The sequence below is a fragment of the Crocuta crocuta genome, unplaced genomic scaffold (assembly GCF_008692635.1).
Source record: "Crocuta crocuta isolate KB4526 unplaced genomic scaffold, BGI_CrCroc_1.0 scaffold750, whole genome shotgun sequence".
In the NCBI taxonomy this organism is placed as follows: domain Eukaryota; kingdom Metazoa; phylum Chordata; class Mammalia; order Carnivora; family Hyaenidae; genus Crocuta; species Crocuta crocuta.
The window spans coordinates 970,429-980,341 of NW_027529191.1; positions in this window are offsets into that span (position 1 = coordinate 970,429).

The window sequence follows — 9,913 nt, forward strand, 5'->3', positions numbered from 1 at the left end:
CGCGAACGGTGCCTGACGGCCTCGCGCTGCCCCAGCTCCTGTACTGCGACCCTCCAGTGAGCGCCCGAGGCCCCCCCACGCAGAGCGGGTACGCCGTGCGCGGCGCCTCCCCCGGTCGCGGGGACCCTGCCCGGGTCACCGCAGCAACGCGGCCAGACGCCCGGGCACGCTGGCTGCGGAGATTACCAGCTCCTGGCGCCGGGTTTGAAAATGCTGTCGTTCGGATTTCTCTCAACCACTTAAACGTGTAAATTACGACCTCACGGGCCAGACAAGCAGGTGAGGGCTCCTTTGGGCGCTGGGCCCAGGGTCCACACCTGGTTGGGGAGGGGCCCGGCCCTGGTTCCCTGTCCTCCCCACCCAGTGATGGAGGGGCCCTGGCGCCCTGTCTTTCCCACCCAGAGGAGGAAGGGCCTTGGCACCCCTGGCGCCCCTGTCACCCGGCTCTGGCCTGTGTACTTCTCCCCATGTGTCACGTGGCCGGACAGCCACTTCGCAGGCCACACACCAAAGGAACCGATTCCTGTGAAGCCTTCCCTCAGCCTTACAAATGAACGAAATAAATGTCCAAGTTTGTGCATTGGTTTCCTCTGGGAAAAAAGCCCAAACTTCTTCCAAGGGTGTTTAAAAAATGTAATCAGTGTTTTTCCTACTTTCTGACCAAAAAAAAAAAAAAAAAGCCCGAACTGTGCAGCACAGACTTCTCCCAAGGCTGCCTTGTTCTGACCCAGAAGCCCCACTCGCGAGGTTGAACCAAGGACAGTGGGTACTGACAGGGACAGAGGCCCCACACTCCTCTTGTGGGCAAACCAGGAGGTGCACAGCCCGTGTGGACGGGCAGGAGATCCAGGCTCTCCAAGTAACCCGTGTGTCAGCGCAAACAGCGGGGCGACGCCGTTCTCAGGAGGAGCAGCCCGGAAAGCGCAAAAGAAGGGGGCATTCCCAGCGGGAGGCTGCCAGCACCACCTCAGCCGCGGGAAGTGGGAGCCCTGGCTCCTGCCGACAGCGTCTACACGTGGCCTTCCTGTTATGAAAACAGGACGCGGGTGCAGATAAGTGAGTGTCCTCCAAGGGGAAAGGCGCCTCCGTGCGTGGGGGCGGGGCGCGTCCTCTGCGATGTCCCAGGGCGCGGTGATGGCCCCGCCAGCTGTCGGCTCCGGCCGGGGCCCAGGACACCAAGCAGGCTGAGGGGGAAGCAGTGAGGGACCGAAGACGCACCGCCAGGGCGCGGGGACGCCCCTGACCCACAGCAGGCTTCCCTGGCACGCACAGGGCCCACCTCCTGCATCTGGGAAATGAAAGCAGCCAGCACATGTGCGCGCACACACACGTACACACACGCGCACACACATTTTCTCCAGGCCGCTGCTCTGAGTATGCGTCAGTTTTCTGGCTCAGCAGCAGGCAGGTGGTTTGTCGCACAGAGGAAACACCAGACACTCCTGAGTTCAAATCCCTCCTTGGCGTTTCACTGCTGTGCCATCCTGGACAAATGCCTTACCCTCTCTGATCCTTAGTCTGCCCCTCTGCAGAAAAGTAGTAACGTTACCTGCTCATCTGTGAGAACAACATGAAATGAGGTGAGCAGAGCAGGAAAATGGCTGGGAAGAGAGGCTCAGGGCCGGCCCCAGGCCACCTGGAATGCGGGTGTGCGGGGTCACCCTGTGAAAGAGGCCGCGCTCCTCCAGTTTACACTCAGGGGAAAGGTTCAGAGAGGGGAGCTGACTGGCCTAAAACCACACAGCCCAACAGAAGCCAGGCCCCCCACACGCGGTCCCCATGTCCCTAAGACCCTTCCTCCCTGGGCATACTCTGGAGAACCCGTCACCAGGCTCGATGGGAAGAGGGTCAGATAGCACCCACTCACTCTCTCCCGACTTGAACTTGGGTGAGGCAACCCTTCCGGGGACAGACTGATGTCACTTGAATACAAATGCCAACACCAGCCCCAGTCACGTCCAGAGAGCGTGGCCACGTGGGCAGGCCTTCACGCGTCCCAGCAGCTGAGGCGAGGACGGGATAGACGAGGGTGCACGCCGGCTGGGAATTCGCGCCCTCCACCCAGCGACAGTGACTCCCCAGCGGGCCACGGGAAGTCCGCCGGGTCCAGATTCCGCCGTGCCCACCGTGGCTCAAGATCTCTGTTCTCATTCAGGCTCCTGGGGGACCAGGGCTGACACTTTCAGCCCCGGGCGACGGCAGCGACGGCCGAGCAGCCTTCTTGACTGGTGACTGCAGGACCAGAACGATGGCCGGTAACCTTTTCAGCATGGAACTTGTGCACACATGCACTGACACACTCAGACACACACACATACACGTGCACACAGACACACCAGGAACAATGGAGCCCTGCACACGCACACAAACTGACACGCTCAGACACACACATACACGAGCACACACATGCGCACAGACACACCCAGAACAATTGAGCCCGGGCACGCACACACTGACACACTCAGACACACACGAGCACACATTGACACACTCAGGCACGAGCGCACACACGGAACAATGGAGCCCTGTGCGCGCTTGCACACACGCTGACACACTCAGACACACATGTACACACAGACACACACCTGGAACCATGGAGCCTGTGCATGCACATACACACGCGCGCGCACACACTCAGGCACACACAAGCGTGCACACTGACACACTCAGACACACATACACCTGCACACACACTGACACACACAGACATGCACAAGCACACACCCCCGGAACAATGGAGCCCGTGCACACATAAGCGCGCGCACACACACACACAGACACCTCACACGCAGACATACACGAGCACACACGTGCGCACACACAGACACACAGAGACGTGCGCCAGGAACAATGGAGCCCGTGCACACGCACACGTGCGCACACACGTGCACACACAGGTCGGGGAAGGGGAAACACTGGCAGGATATCAGAAGGTAAAAAGAAATCCTCGCTGATTTTTAGATGCATTATTGTGGTTATTTTTGAAGGGCCTTTTATACATGGATAGAATGAAAAATAAAACTAAGAAATTACAAACTTTAGTTAAAAGTACTATATTTCTCTTTTTTAAAAATAAAAAATGCACGTCACCGGCTCAATAGGCACTGTCAGCGCTGGAGGGGAGCGGGCCTGTGTCTGCTCGCGGGCTCGGCCATTGGTGCTACACGCGAGGCTGAGGGCAGAGGGCTTCCTCCCNCACCCGCACGCGGCTCTCTGCCCGCGGTCCAGAGGCTGCCCACGCCCGGCCCCGGCCTCCAGCCCGCACGTCCGCAGGGGACCCGCCCCCTGAAAGCCCCCTGGGGCCGCCATCCCCAGGGCCCCCTCGCCTCAGGGCTCCCAGAGCTGCTGGGAGGTCCGACCACGCCGGACGCGTCAAAACCGACTCCGCCTTCGGAGTCCGAGCTGAAAAGCCACGTCCCCACCCAGGAGCACGACTCGAACCGCCGGGTCCCGGCCGCTCGCACAGCGCCAGGCCTGGGGGAGCCCAGGAACCGGGGAGCCGCCCCCCGCGGCCCCTNACGCCGCCCGCGGACCCCGGTGTGACGCCGCCCGGGGGGCCCGGTGTGACGCCCACAGCTCCAGGGCCACACCGACATGTGCTGAAGGGACCCGGGGTCACCTGTCCTCGACCCCGGGGCAGGCCGCGCCCTCCTCCTTACGTGAAACAAAACCCTCGGGACGCGGATCCCTCGAGCCTGCTGCTCTGGTCCGCGTGCGAGGGGAGCCCCGGGGAGGCCGGTCCGTCCCTGAGCTGTGCGTGCAGGGCCGCACCCCTGCCCTGCCGCACCCCTGCCCTGCCCTGCCCTGCCCCGCCCCGTGAGCCCGGATCCGGGAACCGTCTCTTCAGTGTCCTGACCAGCAAGGCTCGCAAAACACGGCTGACTGATAAGATGAATAAGGTCTTCCGGATGCAGGAAGGAGGCCGCGGCCGCGGGGGGGCCGGGGGCGCACGCGGGACCCAGGACGCCCTCCCGCTCTCGGGGTCGGAGACCTCAGTCCGCGGCCACCGCAGGCACGCGGTAACCAGGATGCCCATGTGGCAAGAACCCCACAGAAGGGCCCCATTCGCGCACGTTCTGTGCCCGGTCAGACTGCACACCCCGAAAGCAGCCCCTGGCACACACGCACCCACACCCTTCACAGCTCGGGGGGCCGCCAGGGACGCGCGCTCCAGGCTCCTTCGCGCGGGCTCTACCCGGACTGGCCACCAGAGGGCGCACTTCCTCCCCGCAGCCGCGGCTGGTTCCCTCCCCGGAGGTGGGGCTGCGGGCAGGTGCGGCCGGGCAGGGGTCCCGCCANGCCCGGCCGTCCCGCCACGGAAGCCGCCCGCCCGAGAAAGCCGGTGAACCAGGACCCCGGAAACGCCAGAGGCGCCACGGGGGTCGCCAGCGGGGTCACGGCAGCTTCCTTCCTGCCTTGACGCGCTTTAAAAGTCGACTTCAATAAGCAGTTGTGCTTACATAATGGTAAATAACTAAAACATGGGGCTTTCTTTCCTTTTTAAAAAAAAATGTTTCAGGGACGCTTGGGTGGCTCAGTCAGTTAAGCGTCCGACGTCGGCTCGGGGCGTGGTCTCAGTTTGCGGGTTCGAGCCCCGCGTCGGGCTCTGTGCTGACAGATGGAGCCGGGGCTGCTTCGGATTCTGTCTCGGTCTCTCTGCCCCCCCCCGCTCACGCTGTCTCTCTGTCTCTCTCAAAAATAAACATTAAAAAATTGTAATAAAAGTAAAAAAATAAAACAAAGTAATCAGGTTGTTCTCACTGTGTTGAGCTCAGGGGATAAAAACTCGCTTCACAGCCCGGGCTCCGGCAGGGAGCAGAGGCAGCTGCAGGCACTGCCCCCACCCCGTGTGCGGGCTGCGTGCCCAGGCCTCCCGTCTCTGCTTGCTCGGGGCTCGGGGCCTGCATGGGGCTTTCACGCCGCACTGCGCCGTCTCTGCAGCCAGCCGGCCTGTCAGTCCCGCTGGCGGCTGTTTATCCCTTAGAACCTTCTAGCTCCGGCTCCCCAGAGAGCTTCCGTCCACCGTCAGGGCAGGGCCGGGCCGTCAGCAAGTGGCCAGCACATGGACTGCCTGTCCTTGGTCAGGTGCCCACCGGACCCACCCAGCTGCGGCCGGGTCAACCGGGTCGCGTGACACCCGACGGGGACAGTGCTCGGCCAGCCTTGTCCCGACATCACACCCAACAGACGTGCACGTGTGTGTGCATACATATGCGTGAGGGAGGTATTTACTTTAAAGAGAGATTATGGAAGCTTGTCAAGTCCACGGCCTGCAGCCTGGGCCAGCGGACTGGAGGCGGGGGACGGGTGCTGAGTCCCAAGGCCTCCCGTGGGGCAAAATCCCTTTTGGCTCAGAGCACCCCAGCCTTTTTCTCCTAAGCCCTTCGACTGATTGGACGAGGCCCACCCACACTGTGGAGGGTAATCTGCTTTACTCAAAGGCTACTGACTTAATAAAGTCTAGAATAACGTTCCACTAAACATATGTGCACTGTGGCCCGGTCCGGCTGACACACACAATCAGCGATCACAGACCCCCAGGCACACTGATGAGGCCGACTTACTGCAACAAATAGTATAATGTAAACAGTTGAATGAGTCAACTGAGGTTGTTCCTGCAGAGAGGGAGACACAGTGCTTGTTCTGAGTTCAGCAAAATAAACAAATAAATCATGTTATCCCACTGGGCACTCGCCCAACCTTCGCCGGCTGGTGAGCAGACACATACTCTCGGCACAAACCAAGGCCAAGAAACAGCCGGTATGAGGCCCGACGGGACAGGCTCGCTCTTGCTGCTGCTTCTCCAAAAGACGCAGATCAGGCTGTGTTTTAATTACCTGTACCGAGGAAATGGACCATAAAATGGGCTAGTTACTCTCCACCCAAGAGGCTCCAAGAACACCTCACCTACCAGCTGCTTACACACAGAACGAAGTTTCAGGAAGACCAGATATGCGACCCAATTAATCACTGAACAAGAAAACATTTAGAGAGCTAAGTAAGAGTTTCATCGGTGAGAAAAGATCAGAGGACAAAGGAAGCGCGGGACAGATAATTAACCCCACAAGGAACTCACAGGAGATGGGTTTGGGGTGAATCATCGGCTTCTGAGGGAAGGACACACAAAAAGACAAAGAGAATAAAAATAACCCTTAGCCCGGGGGCTCCCGCTCGGAAGTCCTCTAGGTAGACATCTTCGCTCTGATCAAGGCTGTTCCACGTGCCTTGCCTCCCCCACAGTGCTGGCGGGACAGTCTTCTTTCTTTGTTCCGATTGTCAAGAGTCTCGTGGCCCCAGAGCCCCTCCCCGGGGAGCAAACCTGAAGCCCTAATGCAGCCCCACTGTGTGTAACGGGCGGCGTCCCTTCCAGCCTCCGGATGCCGCTGGCCACACGGAACAGAGAAACAGCCATTCCAATATTTTCTGCTGGATGTCATTCTCTCAGGAACCGGTAGAAAAACGCTGTTTGACACAGACCTCTAAGCTCAAAGATTAAGAAGGCTTTTCTGTGGCTAAAGAAAATGATAAGGAAGTGGGATTTTAAAGCCGGTGCATTCTGAGCCCCAAGAGGCCTGGGACTCCAGAAAGAGTTCTCTCCACAACCATTCCTGTTCTGTGTCTCTCTGGCTAGGCGTCCGGTCCCACTGCTGAGCCGTGAGAGGGAAGGGAGGAGCAGGGACGGGGCTGTGCCAGGGTGGGGCCCGCGGCTATCAACGCGGTGGGCACTGCTGGGTGTGCCCGGCCCGCCCGCAGGCGCAGGGAGCCCGGCGACAGGGTGTGCGTCTCAGCCCCAATGCTGGACACTAACAGGGACGCCAGTAGAGGGAGAGGGGAGAGACGGGCAGGAGGGCAGATGGGTGGAGACGCAGGTGAGTAGACGGATGGACAGACGGATGATAATCTGAATGGGTGGGTGGAAGGAAGGGCGGATGGGTTGATGGATGAACGGATGGAGGGATGGACGAATAGATGAATGGATGGAAAGACAGGCAGATGGGTGGGTGGATGGATGGATGGATGGATGGACAGATGGGTGGGCAGGTGGATAGATGGATGGGTGAGTGGGTGGGTGGATGGACAGACGGGGGAGTGTGGGGACAGGGAGAAGAAAGGATGGACGACTGGATGGAGTGACACAGACGCTGATGTAAGAAAATTACACGACAAACAAATCCACAAGAAAACACACGCTCAAGATTAATATTTGGCCACTTGTTGCCATGCCAACACAAACATCCCACATGTCTGAGTAAATAAGAATGATGACTAAGTGTATCCACTTCAATTGCTATTTTTAAAAGCTAAAGTGCAGCTGCGTACAGAATTTTAGAAATATTGTTCTGCTCCAGGAAGCGACGATCCGAATCTGGTCCCCTTCCCTAACGGGAGCCGTGGAAGGAAGTGAAGCTTGGACAGAAAAGAACTGGAGACGAGAGGCAGCCCTGCCTCTGGCGACACACACGCCCACGGGTCTGCGAAGCCAGGTTTCCTCCCATGACACTTGTGAGTACGAAGTCCGCCCGCCCGAGAGCTGCAAACGCTTTATGCCCCCCCCCCGCCCCCACAAAGACAGAAAACAATAATTCCGGAGCTCCGATCACTGCAAAGGCAAAACGTAGCGATGCCAGCCTGACATTTACTCAGAGTAACTCGGAACTTCCTGTCGCTGTCCTCAGGCCTCAGCCAGTAATTACCATCAGTTTGCTGCCAGAGCGGCATTTACAAGAGCTGGGAGGGACGGGACTGGCGGGCACAGAGCTCTTCCCGGACTCTGGCAGGTGCTCCGTCCACATGGAGGAAGCGTCCCGCTGTTAAACTTCTGGGTTTGGTCTGTTAGGGAAACTGCATCCTAAAATGCATCGAGTATCATGCTTAGTGGTATTTCCTGTGTGAATCACAAGCACCTGTTTCAATCGAAGTCAGGGCACAGAGTGAGGGCGCAGCGGCGGCCCCCGGGCCACCAGGAGGGACACACGGCCGTCACAGCCGCCACACTCCTCCTGCCTGGGCCTGGGGGGCGCTCCTGCCCCGCACGCCGCTGGCGCGGCCCCAGTTAAATCCGGCACCCTCCAATCGTGGTACAACAAGGCTCCACGGCAGAACCATCTACTGAGCCAGGCTGTGTTAGCAGATGCGCAGGTATGCTCTTCCTTACTCCTCGGAACGCCCCTATGGATGGGGAAACTGAGGCCTCAAGGGGTGAGGGAGGTCCCCCCGGCCAGCGCGGGGCCAGGATCTCAGCCCCGGGCTGAGTACACTCAGCCTGCTCTTCCTCAGCCCTCTTTCCTCACCTGTCGTCCCCAAGGCCAGGCCCCAGCGTGTCAGCCCAGCATCACCCTGCCCCTCAGGCCACGGCACCGAACCTGGGCTCCTTCCGACCCGCCTAAATAGTAACTAAATGTAAGGACTTTGAAGCTGAAGTTGCTCAAAGTCGCTCAGGGCACTTTCTCCTGTGAGTCGCGTTCCCGGCAAAGAGAGAGCAAGGAGACCCTCTGCCAGATCGCTCCTGCTCAGGCTGCAGGTAAGTGTCCTTCTCGCTGCCCACTGAGTGCGAGGCTGGCCGCATTCCTCTGCTTTCTGCTGGTGACCTGGCAGCTTACAACCTTCCCTAAGCATGGCGCTGGGGCCCCATCCAGCTCCTGAGTTCGAGACCCTGACGTGGCTCAGGAGAAAGCAGGTGTCTGGGACGAGCTTCACCCCAGCCGGGGCCACACCCTGATGGCTGGGCGTTCGTGGCGACCCAATCAGAAGTCCGCGTTAAATTCCGTGTCTTTAAACAGAAACACACACAACATAAGGTCATCCACGGTCAGGCTGATGGAAGTGTTGTGACGAGACTCCCAAGAACCAGGCTGCAGGTCCCGGGAAGGACGGTTCAGGGTTCGTGGACCGGTGTCTGCGGTGACCGTACAGAGCAGGACCGCTGAAACGGCGAGGACCCACCACAAACACCGCTTTCGGGGGGCAGGGGCCGGGCGCTCGGCTGCAGATCCTGGAGCTCCTCCTGGGGGAGGTGCCCAGGGTGTCAGTGCCACTGACAGCCCAGGAGAAACAGCCGACCACGAGCAGAGACCAAGCCAGGAACATCAGGCCACGAACGGAAGCCATTAGGATCCAAAATAAAACAGACCCAGCCACGCAAGCCCCGTGATTGACACGGACAGGGTGAATGCTTGGATTCTCAGGACAGACGGGAGACCAAGGCCCTCAGAGGGAAGGCAGATCATAAAGACGAAGGTGTCCCTACTGAGCGAGGACACACGGGTGCGCGCAGCAGGTTTCCACAGTCCAGGCACCGAGAGACGCCCCCCGTGCACTGTACCGCCTGAGAACAATGGGCACCGGAAGAGGAGCCCTCTCTCTCCCTAGACTCACTGGGGTCTGATCTGACTTGTTCTGTAACAAGGGAGGGGCCAGCGCTCAGATGATGGGGGGCACCCGTCCTCAGGAAAACACTGATGGTGCCCAGGAAAGAAGCAGGCTGGGAAAAGTCCACAACGTGCTGACCAGAGCTCTTGGTGCAGACCAAGACTCTGCAGATTACGGAAATGTGCCCTGAAGTAACCAAAATACACACATAATGGCATTTAGAAGGTATTGTTTAAAATAGCAGAAATGTGGAAACAAAGAAATGACCCATAAAAATGGAGTTCAATAGATTTGGTGATTCTAAGCAAATAAACACTGCATAGCCATTAACAATGATGGTGCAGACCTTTAATTATCACAGACACAGGGCTACAATGTGCTACAATGTGCATCACAGAGCAGGACATAAACAGTGTCCCAATTTTTATAGATGATAGATGGGTGGATGATGGATGGATGATGGGGATGAATGGATAGAAGATGGGTGGATGATGGATGATGGATGGATGGATGATGGATGGATAGCTGGATGATGGATAGATGG